Genomic DNA, 12,354 nt, shown 5'->3' with positions numbered 1-12,354 from the left:
CAATGCCAAGATAGGAAGACCAAAAAACAACGAAAACCTGATCTTAGGAAAATACGGGTTGCAAGAGGAGAAAGGTTTATACAATATGCTCACGAATATAAACTATCAACTATGAACACACATTTCAAAAAGAAAAATAGTCAAAAATGGACTTGGATATCGCCAGACGGAAAAACAAAAAGCGAGCTCGATTTTATTCTGTACAACAATGCTAAAAATATAACAAACATAGAGGTCCTAAACAACGTAGAGTTCCCGTCAGACCATCGAATAGTAAGAGCAACATTAATTCTAAAAAATCACAAAAAATGCAGAAGACTTTTCCAAAACTCGGGGTCACCTCTAAAAGCGGACGAAGAAATAAAAACATACCTTTACAAACTAAATAATAATATTAAAAACCTATAAACAACTTTGACGAATACAACCTACAAAAAACATACGATGACTTCGAACTCTGCCTCAAAAACAGCCTTAAGTCGGAGACTAAAAACAAGGATAGCGTGCACACTTCATATTTTATCAGCGAAACATCCAAATTTCTGATTCAACAGCGTACCGAACTTTTAAAAACTAAAAACAAATCACAAGAAATGAAAAAACAGCTATCAAATCTTTTTAAACAAACGAGCAAGTCAATAAGAAAAGATTACAAAAATCATAGACAAAAAATTATAGAAAACAATATAAATCAATATAGAAGCGCTAAAAGAGCTCATAAGCAACTAACCACCCATACAAATTGGATCATCGGTTTAAAGGACGGTCAAAAAGAGACGAAATCAAGAAAAGATCTAATATCCTGCGCTACAAACTTATATAAGAATCTTTATTCAAATGAGCTACATAACACGACTGTATTCACAGAAACAAACAGTTCTCAGACAAACATCAGTGAATCAACTCGTATAGACGAGCGTGAGGTCTGGGAACATATCAAAAAGCTGAAACGAGACAAGAGCCCAGGGCCCGATGGATTGAAAAATCAGGCCTTGATAGAAGGAGCGAAACTACTCACCGGGCCACTGACATGTATATTTAATTTGGTTTTACAAACAGGAACAGTACCAAAGCAATGGCAGAACTCAGACATAATACTGCTATATAAAAAGGGCGACCCATTGGACATCGCTAACTACCGCCCGATTAGCCTGCTATCAACAGTGTACAAACTATTCACTTCTATCATAAATAGTAAAATTAGCTCAACAATAGATAGTCAGCAACCGGTAGAACAAGCAGGCTTCCGCCCCGGATTTTCGACTATAGACCATATTCATACGCTTGAACAAGTCATAGAAAAATACTCAGAATTTAATAGGAACCTGTATATATGCTTTATCGATTACGCAAAAGCCTTCGACAGTCTCTACCATGGCTCTATATGGCAAGCTCTATATAACTCCAACATAGACCCAATAATAATTAGAACCATAAAGAACATATACCAGAACAGTGTTAGCAGAGTTAAGCTAGAATCTAGGGGCGACGAAATCAAAATTGCCCGAGGCGTCAGGCAGGAAGATCCCTTATCTCCAAAACTTTTTATAACTGCCTAAGATCTCGGTGATATTACCTAAATTTACTGACGTCAACATCAGTACATAGAACACAAACAATTTGCTGACAAAAGGTATTGCAAAAGTGAGTGATACTAATGCTATTCGTAGAACACGAAATAAAGTAACAAATATGAATATGGCAAAAGAAAAGAGAACTTTAAAACTTTCTTCTTCAACAAACGCTGATTTATGTATTTTTTCTATTCCGTCCAAATAATCGAAGAAATATTCGCCGTCGGTTACAACTGATACTAAAATCGTAACAATGAAAGGTAAAAGTTTTACGGTAATGAGCATATTTACATGTTTTTCGTCAAATATTAAATAAATTTGCACACAGAAATATGTTACAATTATTGCAAAAGTAAGACAATAGATCTTAGCGATAACAGTAAAGGCTAAACACTTGTGGACTTTCGAATATAATCCAAAAATCAGACGAGTGTACATGATTATATTTATCATAGTGTAATGTTGCTCCGGCAACGTGTCAGAGACTTGAATATCCATTGTGGGAAAAACTCTCGGACCAGTAGTTCCGATACGACAATGTTAATAATGATAAACCGGCTCTTTTATTGTCATATATATCTTCAATACAATTTATTGATCATTTCAACTATCAATATCACACAACCAACTCACAGTCCCGACATCATCATATCGGTTAATATATCATTTTACATTGATTTAATGTGTAGTTTTATTAAAATTAGCTATTCCGACCGCGTGGAATGGTGGAAAGAATGCTAGTAGTGTCAAACTTCAGAGTTCCCCTTCAATAATAAAATAACTCAAATTGATTCGATCTTTCAGTCGATGATTTATATTATAAATTTTATATACAAGTGACATTTAAATATACACTTACTTAAATTAATAGTAGTTTCGTATAAAAAGTAACCGAATCTAATCGATGGATGAATGCTATAGATAGATAGGTACTCAATAATTAGTAAATGTAATTTTAACACAAAAAGCGTGATTGGGAGCGATGGAATAATAGATCTTGAAAATAATGTTTCTGTCATAAATATTTTTCATATACTTTTAGAATTACTGCTCGTCAAAATTAGTTTGTAATGTCAACCTGTAAATACTGGAATCTTTTTTTATGCTTAAGTTGGCAAACGGCCAGGAGGCTCAACTGATGAAAAGTTCTTACAACCACCCGGACATCTGCAAACCCCCGGTTTACAGATTCGTTGCCAGTCTTTAAGAAAGGTGTTTATGCCTACGCAGCAGAGGAGACTGCTACAAACATTATTTAATTTCTATTTATATTTATTGATATACAAAAACGAATATACAATTATTATTATTATTTATTAATCAATATTATATTCTTAAATTGAAAAAATCACAAAAGATTTTTGCACATTTTGCTCATACTCGTGAGATTTGTGCTGTTCTGGATAAGCCTCGTTGTGGACTCCGCTTTTCTTTCCTACCAGGGATACAAATTGGAACATTCCTTTGTACCACCGGCCGGCCTTTACCTTGAAAGGCAGCACCTATCCATGCGTTTAAACCGCGATGATTATGTATCTGCGAATGGGATTTTCGGGTGACTCTTCCAAAGTACAGTGCCGGTCGCCGGCCTCTCATGGTCTAGCTTTGTAAGCTACTGTCTTTTTTAGCTTCTTACCCGTGGGGGCAGATCTGTTTCTTACCAGATGACCCGAACTCTGTTCCTGACTCTATCACTAAAGTGGTGCTTTAAGTGGTGGTATATTCCAGCCTTGGTTTGTTCGCTTCTGTTAAACGGCGTCTCGCCGAAAGCAGGAACGTTACCAAACCAAATACCAGCGCATTAAAAAAAGGACTTTAAAAACTTTCATTGTTAAGGTGAAGGCAGATTATAATGACAAAATTGGCGTGAGACTGGTACTGATCTTTCTTGAGGAACACGAATTTATGCACTGTGATGGTAATTAATGGGTCCAAAAGGCAAGACTAAGGAAAGGAGGAGAGCTGTAAGTAAAACTTCTTGGCTCTCTCTTAACGTCCTAGCAGACTCGGGATGACTAAAGAAAATATAAACGATACCATCCCTCCAACCGTGCTACAGTCAACTGTTCCTGAGTTGACCCTCGTTATACTGTCTCTTATTTACATGGCTCCCTGTTCTCAAAATAATATAATCAACAACATTATAAACTTCCAGCTTCTGCAGACCATAGACGAGAACCAGCTGATTAGACGCCAGACCGCCGATACGGTTTACAATGGGCTCGCATAGCTGGTGATTTTCTATTTTACCTGACATATGTATGGAGGGACTCAGTTGAATTAATTGAGATGAAAGTAGCAGCCACTTTGGGCATAGCGAAGGCTTTCGACAAGTACCTTTTTCAATGGTTCCTTCCAAGAAAATTATCGGTCATTATTTGCCATTGAAGAAAAACATAAGGGACTTATAATCAAGATTAAATTAAAATAGATGAAAGATAAAGGAAGATACGTTTTAAAGGATTTTCACTTGATGAAATTGAAATACCACAATCGTGTATGTAATAAAGACGCTGATAATAATCAGCGGTAGCGACAAGTTGAAGGCGCCAGACGGTGAACTTCACTGGACGAAGTTCCAGGAATTTTATTCCATCCAAAATCGTATTCCGCAGTTCATAGTCTGAAAAATAGATATATTTATAATATCATGGTCTTCAAAGAATTTATAACCTTTATCTTTTCCACATTGACGTTGGATTCAGGTAAAAGTTATCTCGTTGTGAATCGTTTTTCAATACCTCGATGCTTTTTGTATTTATAAACTTGAAGGTTAAAATATTTTTTGCACCTTAATAAACTTACTGTTGCATATCCTAGATTGATTGGCCAATATAGTTTTTATATTTTCCGCTTCAGCGCTGGCTAACTCTCCAAATATAGCGGGAAAACAAAACAGAAAGACATCGAATACTAATTCAGCTGTCTTATTAATGGTTTGCTGGAAATAAAACATGTTTTAAATACCAAAAAACCTAAACCAAAAAATTAAAATTAAATAAAATAATTTTAGCAGCAATTGAGGATTTTGGCACGTCGAGTATAAATGTACTATAACAGGAGGCGGCAAATACTTACTTGAAATTTTGTCATACCCTTACTAATAAAGTCTGTGAAAATTAGCAAAACTATGAAACAAATCAGCAAATGTAACAACATCTGAAAAGTATAAATTTTACTCAAATATATTGGCAAATATTAAAACATACGAAACGCAAATATTTAGCACAAGATTTATATATTAGTTCATGTAGAACTCGTAGATTTCAATGTGCAAGTATATCTTATGTTTAAGTATTAAAACGGATACAAGTAACTTGTGAATATGACTTACAAATTATTATCAAGTTATATATTAATTGACTTCATAACTGTTAATATTCGACTAACTGCCGTCATATACTTACCAATAATTTCGCTGCGTGGCCGATATTTCTGTTATTATCTAATATATTTTTATAAATTTTCAAATGTTCCTTCAAGATCGTGATGACCACAGAAGTTTGTTCACCACATAATACGCTGGGAAAACTTTCCATTCTTTTTCTCAGAGATTTTAGACGAATCCACAATATTTCAAACATTAGGATCCGGGTCATGTGACTTAGATGTACTGACAGTAATATTAGGAAATTGACCTCAATCATTTTATAATATAAATCGTATCTCACAATCAATAATGCGGCTACACGTGAAATGCGATATAAAAGAATGAAAATGAATAAAACACAAGAAAATTGTACGTCAAATTGTTCTTCTATAACAAATCCCAAATGATCAACTTTGTCAGTCCCTCTTAAGTATTCGAAGAAATACTCGCCGTCGGTCAGAACTGATACAAAGATCGAGAAATTAAAAGTTAAAATTTTTATGATAAATGGAAAGTGTGTGTCGTGCTGCTTTAAATAATAATATCGATCCTTACAGAAAAATGTTGCAATTATTGCAAAAGTGACGCAATAGATCTTGGCAACAACAGTAAAAGCTAGACAGTTGTGGACTTTCGAATACAATCCAAAAAGCAGACGAGTGTACATGATTATATACATCATAGCATTATGTTTCTTGGGCAACTTATGAGAGACTTGAATATCCATTATGGAAAAAACTATTCAGACTAGTAGTTCCGACGCGACAATTTTAATAATGACAAAAACAGGTGCTTTTGATTGACTTTAACATCTTCATTACAATTTATTGTTAATTTCAACTATCTACATTATTCAAAACAATCGTAACAGCTTAGCCCTAAAATATTATTTACAATGAGATTTTTTAACCGACTTCAAAAAAAGAGGAGGTTTTCAATTCGTCGGAATCTTTTTTTTGTGTATGTTCCACGATTTCTCGAAGACGCGTGGACCGATTTTAAAAATTCTTTTTTTGTTTAAAAGGTAGGACCTTCTAGTTGGTCCCATATTAATAAGAACAGGTTCTGATGATGTGATTCTGGAGAAATCGAGGGGAACCCTCATATTTTATAGGCATTTGTACCGTGTTTTACATATTTTCTGATGTTATATTGGCATTTGCTTCTGGCAATCATAATATTATACTGCTGAGCTGACGATGGAAGGTGTACGTCCTCAATTACTAGGAGTTAGGAAATAGTTCTTTGAACATTAATATATGGATTACTAGCGGCCCGGTACGTGCTTCGCTACGGATACAGTGAAATAATACAAAAACCAGTTAGAACATGGATTAATTTCTTAAAAGAATATGTGACTTAATTGCTAACTGCTTAAAAACGTAATTCAAAACATTTGGATACACCATATTTTTATTTTTCCATTTTGAGTGTGAATAAACAAAAGGCTCAGGCTACCGACTTTGGAACAGGCAATATAAAGTTGGCCATATGAAAAACATGATTCTTCCAAATTTGTACTATATATCAAGCTAACTTCTCCTTTAGATTTAGCAGTTAAGATCGAAAATTCAATACCTCATCTTGATTCATAGCACGGTCATTTGTTTTATATGTCGTGACTACACCTGGCTTTTTCTTGAATTTGAAAATTAATAGCATTGATATGAATGTTCCTTGGTGCTAAAATGGCGCGTTCTCTCAACCGATCATGATTTCTATAATTCTGAAGAATATTCGGAAAAACACATTCAATCATTTCATCTTTCGATTGCTCAATAGTACAAAAATTGTTCATCTATATATATAAAAATGAATTGCTGTTCGTTAGTCTCGCTAAAACTTGAGAGCGGCTGGACCGATTTGGCTAATTTTGGTCTCTAATTATTCGTGGAAGTCCAGGGAAGGTTCAAAAGGTGAGTAAGTATGACAAAAATGCCAGGAATATAATTAAAACAAAAACTTAGTTTTTCCTTAGAATTAGATTTATTACAGAATTATCATTGATTTGCTATGATTATTGATGTTAGATAATAAAAAATGTTTTAAAATTGATTTTGCATAATTTGAAACATCGTTACATCTATTTCTCGAATCTACATATATAAAAATAAGTGGCATTTACGTTGTCACTTTAGAACTCAAGAACGGGCCCACCTATCCAAACCAAATCTTCATGGTTTGTTCGGACTATTTAGTAGATGGTTGATGTGAAGTTTGCACAAAATCGGTCGAGTGGTTCTTCATTTATCGCATTTTTTGTTACAAATGATTTCAATAAATGGTGAGTCATTTTGTAATACCCCGAATTCGTATCGATTGATGGTTCGTCCACAAGCACAAAATTATATCTTGAGATAGAGAAGTAACCATATATCATCAGTACATTGTTGACATGTATGCCAAAATAGAAACTGGCCGTCTTAATTTTAATCGTTTCAACCTAGCCAAATTAAGATCTGAAGAGTATATTCATTTGTAAGATGCGATAGCGAATGCTACTAATTTAAATGACAACGGGCGATTGACTACATTGCCATCTATGTTTATTGATAGTTCAAGGCATGTAAACGCATATGCACAAGACACAATGTCTTATGTACGAAAATATGAACGACCGGATCTATTCATTATGATATTAAAAATAATTTATTTGAGGAACAGTCGACAACTGATCGTCATGACATTATAGCACGAGTTTTTCTGCAAAAATTTAAAGCACTTATGTATTTATTTGTAAAATTATGTGAATTTGAAGAAGTGCAATTCCATATATATTCCATTGAATGGAAAAAAGGGGATTGCCGCATGCACATGTATTAATTTGGCTGGTAAATAACTCCGGATAAAATCGATAACGTTATATCAGCTGAAATTCCCGATCAAACTGTTGATCCAGATCATTAGGATGCGTAACCAGGACGTTGAAGTTGATAATCGTTGGATAGTTTCGTATTGTCCATTATTATCGAAAATATTCAATGCTCATAAATGTGGAGTTATGTAATTCAGACAAATTCATTAAATATGTTTGAAAGTATGTAAATATAGGGAGCGATATGGCTGTTATCGATGTTGCTGGTGATAATAGAAATGATGAAATTACTCAGTATCAAATGCTATATTAGTAGTAATGAAGCTCTCTGGAGGATTCTGTCGTTTCCAATGCACGAAGACATCCTATGGTTGTTCACTTGGCTGTGCATCTTGAGAATTACCAATCTGTTTATTTAAATGAAGCAAATATATTGGAATGAGTAGCGTAACCACCAGCAACATCGTTAACAGCTTTTTCAAATTATACGAAACTGATATATTTGCAATAAATTTGTTATATTCTGAAATACCTCAGTATTACACATGGAATGTGTCTTCGAAAAAAAATCAGATACGTAAACGAGAACAGCAGTCGATGGGTATCAGGCATTTTCAAAGAGACGCAATTGGGAGGATATAGTACATCCAAATAAATTATAATAAATAAATTTGAGACAACATCACATACATTACTCTGATCCCAATGTAAGTAGCTAAAGCACTTGTGTTATGGAAAATCAGAAGTAACGAAGGTACCACAAACACCCAGACCCAAGACATCATAGAAAACTAATGATAATCTATATCGACTCGGCCGGGAATCGAACCCGGGACCTCGGAGTGGCGTACCCTTGAAAACCGGTGTGCACACCACTCGACCACGGAGGTCGTCATACAATCGTCATACAATCGTCGTCAATTACATACAATAATGCTGAGTGTTTCTATTTGTTTGTTATTAGTTAACGTCAAAAGCCTAAAATCGTTTCAAGAATTGAAACAGTCAATGGTCATTTGTGTGAAACATATCGTGGATGTCAACTCTTACATTTGTTGGAGGATGATGCACATTGGAATTCAAAATTTCATGATGCATCTACTTCAGCTCATCAACAGCAAATACGAATTCTATTTTCCATTATATTATCAACATGTATGCCATTAAACCACTTGAATTATGAAACAAATATAAATATTATATGGTAGAAGATATTTTAGTTTGTATGCAAGAAATCCTGATTTGTTGATTACGTTGGAAATGTACAACGAAGCTTTGATTATAATTGAAGATATGTGTCTAACAATTGCAAATAAAATATTAGCACAATTAGGTATAACTACTATATACTATATACTATTGAGCAATCGAAAGATGAAATGATTGAATGTGTTTTTCCGAATATTCTTCAGAATTATAGAAATCATGATTGGTTGAGAGAATGCGCCATTTTAGCACCAAAGAACATTCATATCAATGCTATTAATTTTCAAATTCAAGAAAAAGCCAGGTGTAGTCACGACATATAAAACAAATGACCGTGCTATGAATCAAGATAAATCTAAAGGAGAAGTTAGCTTGATATATAGTACAAATTTGAAAGAATCATGTTTTTCATATGGCCAACTTTATATTGCCTGTTCCAAAGTCGGTAGCCTGAGCCTTTTGTTTATTCACACTCAAAAGGGAAAAATAAAAATATGGTGTAACCAAATGTTTTGGATTACGTTTTTAAGCAGCTAGCAATTAAGTCACATATTCTTTTAAGAAATTAATCCATGTTCTAACTGGTTTTTGTATTATTTCACTGTATACGTAGCGAAGCACGTACCGGGCCGTTAGTATAGCAATAATTATAACTACATTATATAATCGTAAATCGACTAAAAAAACTTTGCAAAAGAGCTATTTTTATGCTATGTCGTACATCATATGACATCACATCATATACACAAAATTTGATTAAAGACAGTAATAAATTCTGCCCCAAATCGCACCCTAACTACGAGCCGTATAGGAGTTCCATCACTACATAGTACAAAACAAAGTCGCTTTCTCTGTCCCTATATCTTTAAAACTACGCAACGGATTTTGATGCGGTTTTTTTTAAAAGATAGTGTGATTCAAGGGGAAGGTTTGTGTATATAATACATGAACAATATAGTAAAGAAACACTGATAATTTTAGAAGTTTGCGATGTGATGTCGTAAATAAACAAATTCTGTAGTATATTTAGTATTGTATTATCAGTATTGCACGTGCGAAGCCGGGGTGGGTAGCTAGTTGATTATAATATTCGACTATGATAATTACATAAACATAACCACATTACGGAAGGTGACTCAAATATCCAAATAACCTATAAATAAAAGATTCGACTGAGTATCGCTAACGTGCTCCTCAGAATTGTTCCGTTCCCTTCCGTTCCGTTACTTGGTCATGGATCCTGTGCTCAGAACCTTACCAAACTTTCACCAAATTACCCTTGAAGTATATATTTTATAATAAAAAAAGAATTATCAAAATTGGTTAAGGTGATTTTCAGTTATTAACCTATTTGTCGCGCATATACATAATGCAAATTTAAGACTTATGTCGTTCTCATATGGATACCATCATCGGAAAAAGAAAAAATGGGACCCCACGGGAAGCACAACCTTTCAAACAAAATTATCAACATCGGTCCACCCAGTGAAAAGTTATGAGGTAACAAAAATAAAAAAAAAAAAAAAAAATACAGACGAATTGATAACCTCCTCCTTTTGGAAGTCGGTTGAAAATTGATATTACACTGTTTTTCATGTATCCATCCATTATCAAGTGATAACTGTAGCCCCTATGACATTCCGATGGAGGGCCGTAACTATTAGTTTGGTGCTGTTGCATAATTTTGGAGGTTTTAAATTCTTCAGTAACATTACTGGCACGATAATCCTCTAACTTAAAAAAAATTCGGACATCAAGCATACCAATACACGAAATTTCAACCTCTATTTCAAAATAATTGCGTATTCAACATATTTTTTAGAGTCTTCCTAAGTTAAATGAAATGAAAAATATTAGACTACTTAAAAGTCGATTAACGATTATATCATGTAGTAATAATTATTGTTATATTTGGAGTCGGTGTCAGCCAATAAAACCCTACAGTATATCTATCAAAAAACAATACGAGAATACTTTAACAAATATGTTTTTTTACAAATTACCTTTTACACAATAATATACTGGATCAATCAAGGGGCTCGTATCGCTTCTTTCTTTTGATTGTTGGGGCAAGGGCGCCGTGGCTGACACCGTATCGATTGATGGTTCGTCAACGAACACAAAATTATATCTCGAGATGTGGTAAACTATATCATCAGTATATCGTTAATATGTATGCCAAAATAGAAACTGAAAGTCAAAATTAAGACTCAATCGTTTCAATCAAGCAAAACGAAGATCCGAAGAATATATTCATTTGCAAGATTCGATAGCGAATGATTCTAATGTAAATGACAACGGGCGATTGACTTTATTGCCATCTTCGTTTATTGGTTGCCCACGGCATATGAACGAATGTGCACAAGACGCAATTTCTTATGTATAAAGAATGGTCGACTGGATCTTTTCATTACGTTTACATGTAACCCGCAACGGGATGATATTAAAAACAATTTTTTTGAAGAACAGTCGACTACTGATCGTCATGACATTACAGCACGTGTTTTTCGGCAAAAATTGAAAGCACGTATGGATTTAATTGTAAAATTATGTACATTTGGAGAGGTGCGTTGCCATATGTACTCCATTGAATTGTAAAAAAGGGATTGCCGCATGCACACGTATTAATTTGCCTGTTCCTTACAATAACTCCGGATCAAATCGATAACGTTATATCAGCTGAAACTCCAGATCAAACTCTTGATTCAGAGTTAATTCACGTTGTCGTAATGTCGTAAAATATGATACATGGCCCATACGTTGAGCTACATATGAGTTCGTTACATCTATTTCTCGAATTTAATAATTTCTTCCAGTCACAAAAAAACGCAGATATTAGACCATTGGACGCAGCGAAACTGTGGCCCCGTGTGGTCCCAATTTAATTTTATCCAGTTCTGATTATGGTATCTTAAATTTGCGTAATGCATGTGCACGATAAATAGGTGAATAACTCAAAATTACGCCAACCAATTTTTATGATTCTTTTTTTAGTAGAAAGGATTAAGTTGTTTTATTATAATACATAAAATTCAAGGGAACTTTGGTGAAAGTTTGGTTAGATTCTGATCATGGAATCCAAAGTAACGAAACTCTTCAATTCTGAGGAGCACGTTAGCGATACTCGGCGGAATCTTATATGGGTTATTTGAATATTTTCAGAAGTAGTTTTATTCTGTTTACATAGACGTTTCACCCTAACTTCGTTTACTTCATGCGAACGGCGCTGACTCATATAAACGGCACGCTTATGCTTATAATCGTAAATCGACTTTTGAGTAGTCTAATGTTAATCATTTCATTTTACTTTGGAGGACTCTAATAAACATTTTAAATACGCAATTATTTTTATTACTTTTTAGGGCATATTAAATTGTTTGAAAATTTTG

The sequence above is a fragment of the Vanessa cardui genome, chromosome 10 (genome assembly GCF_905220365.1).
Source record: "Vanessa cardui chromosome 10, ilVanCard2.1, whole genome shotgun sequence".
Classification (NCBI taxonomy): domain Eukaryota; kingdom Metazoa; phylum Arthropoda; class Insecta; order Lepidoptera; family Nymphalidae; genus Vanessa; species Vanessa cardui.
Note: the sequence above shows the minus strand (reverse complement) of the source record.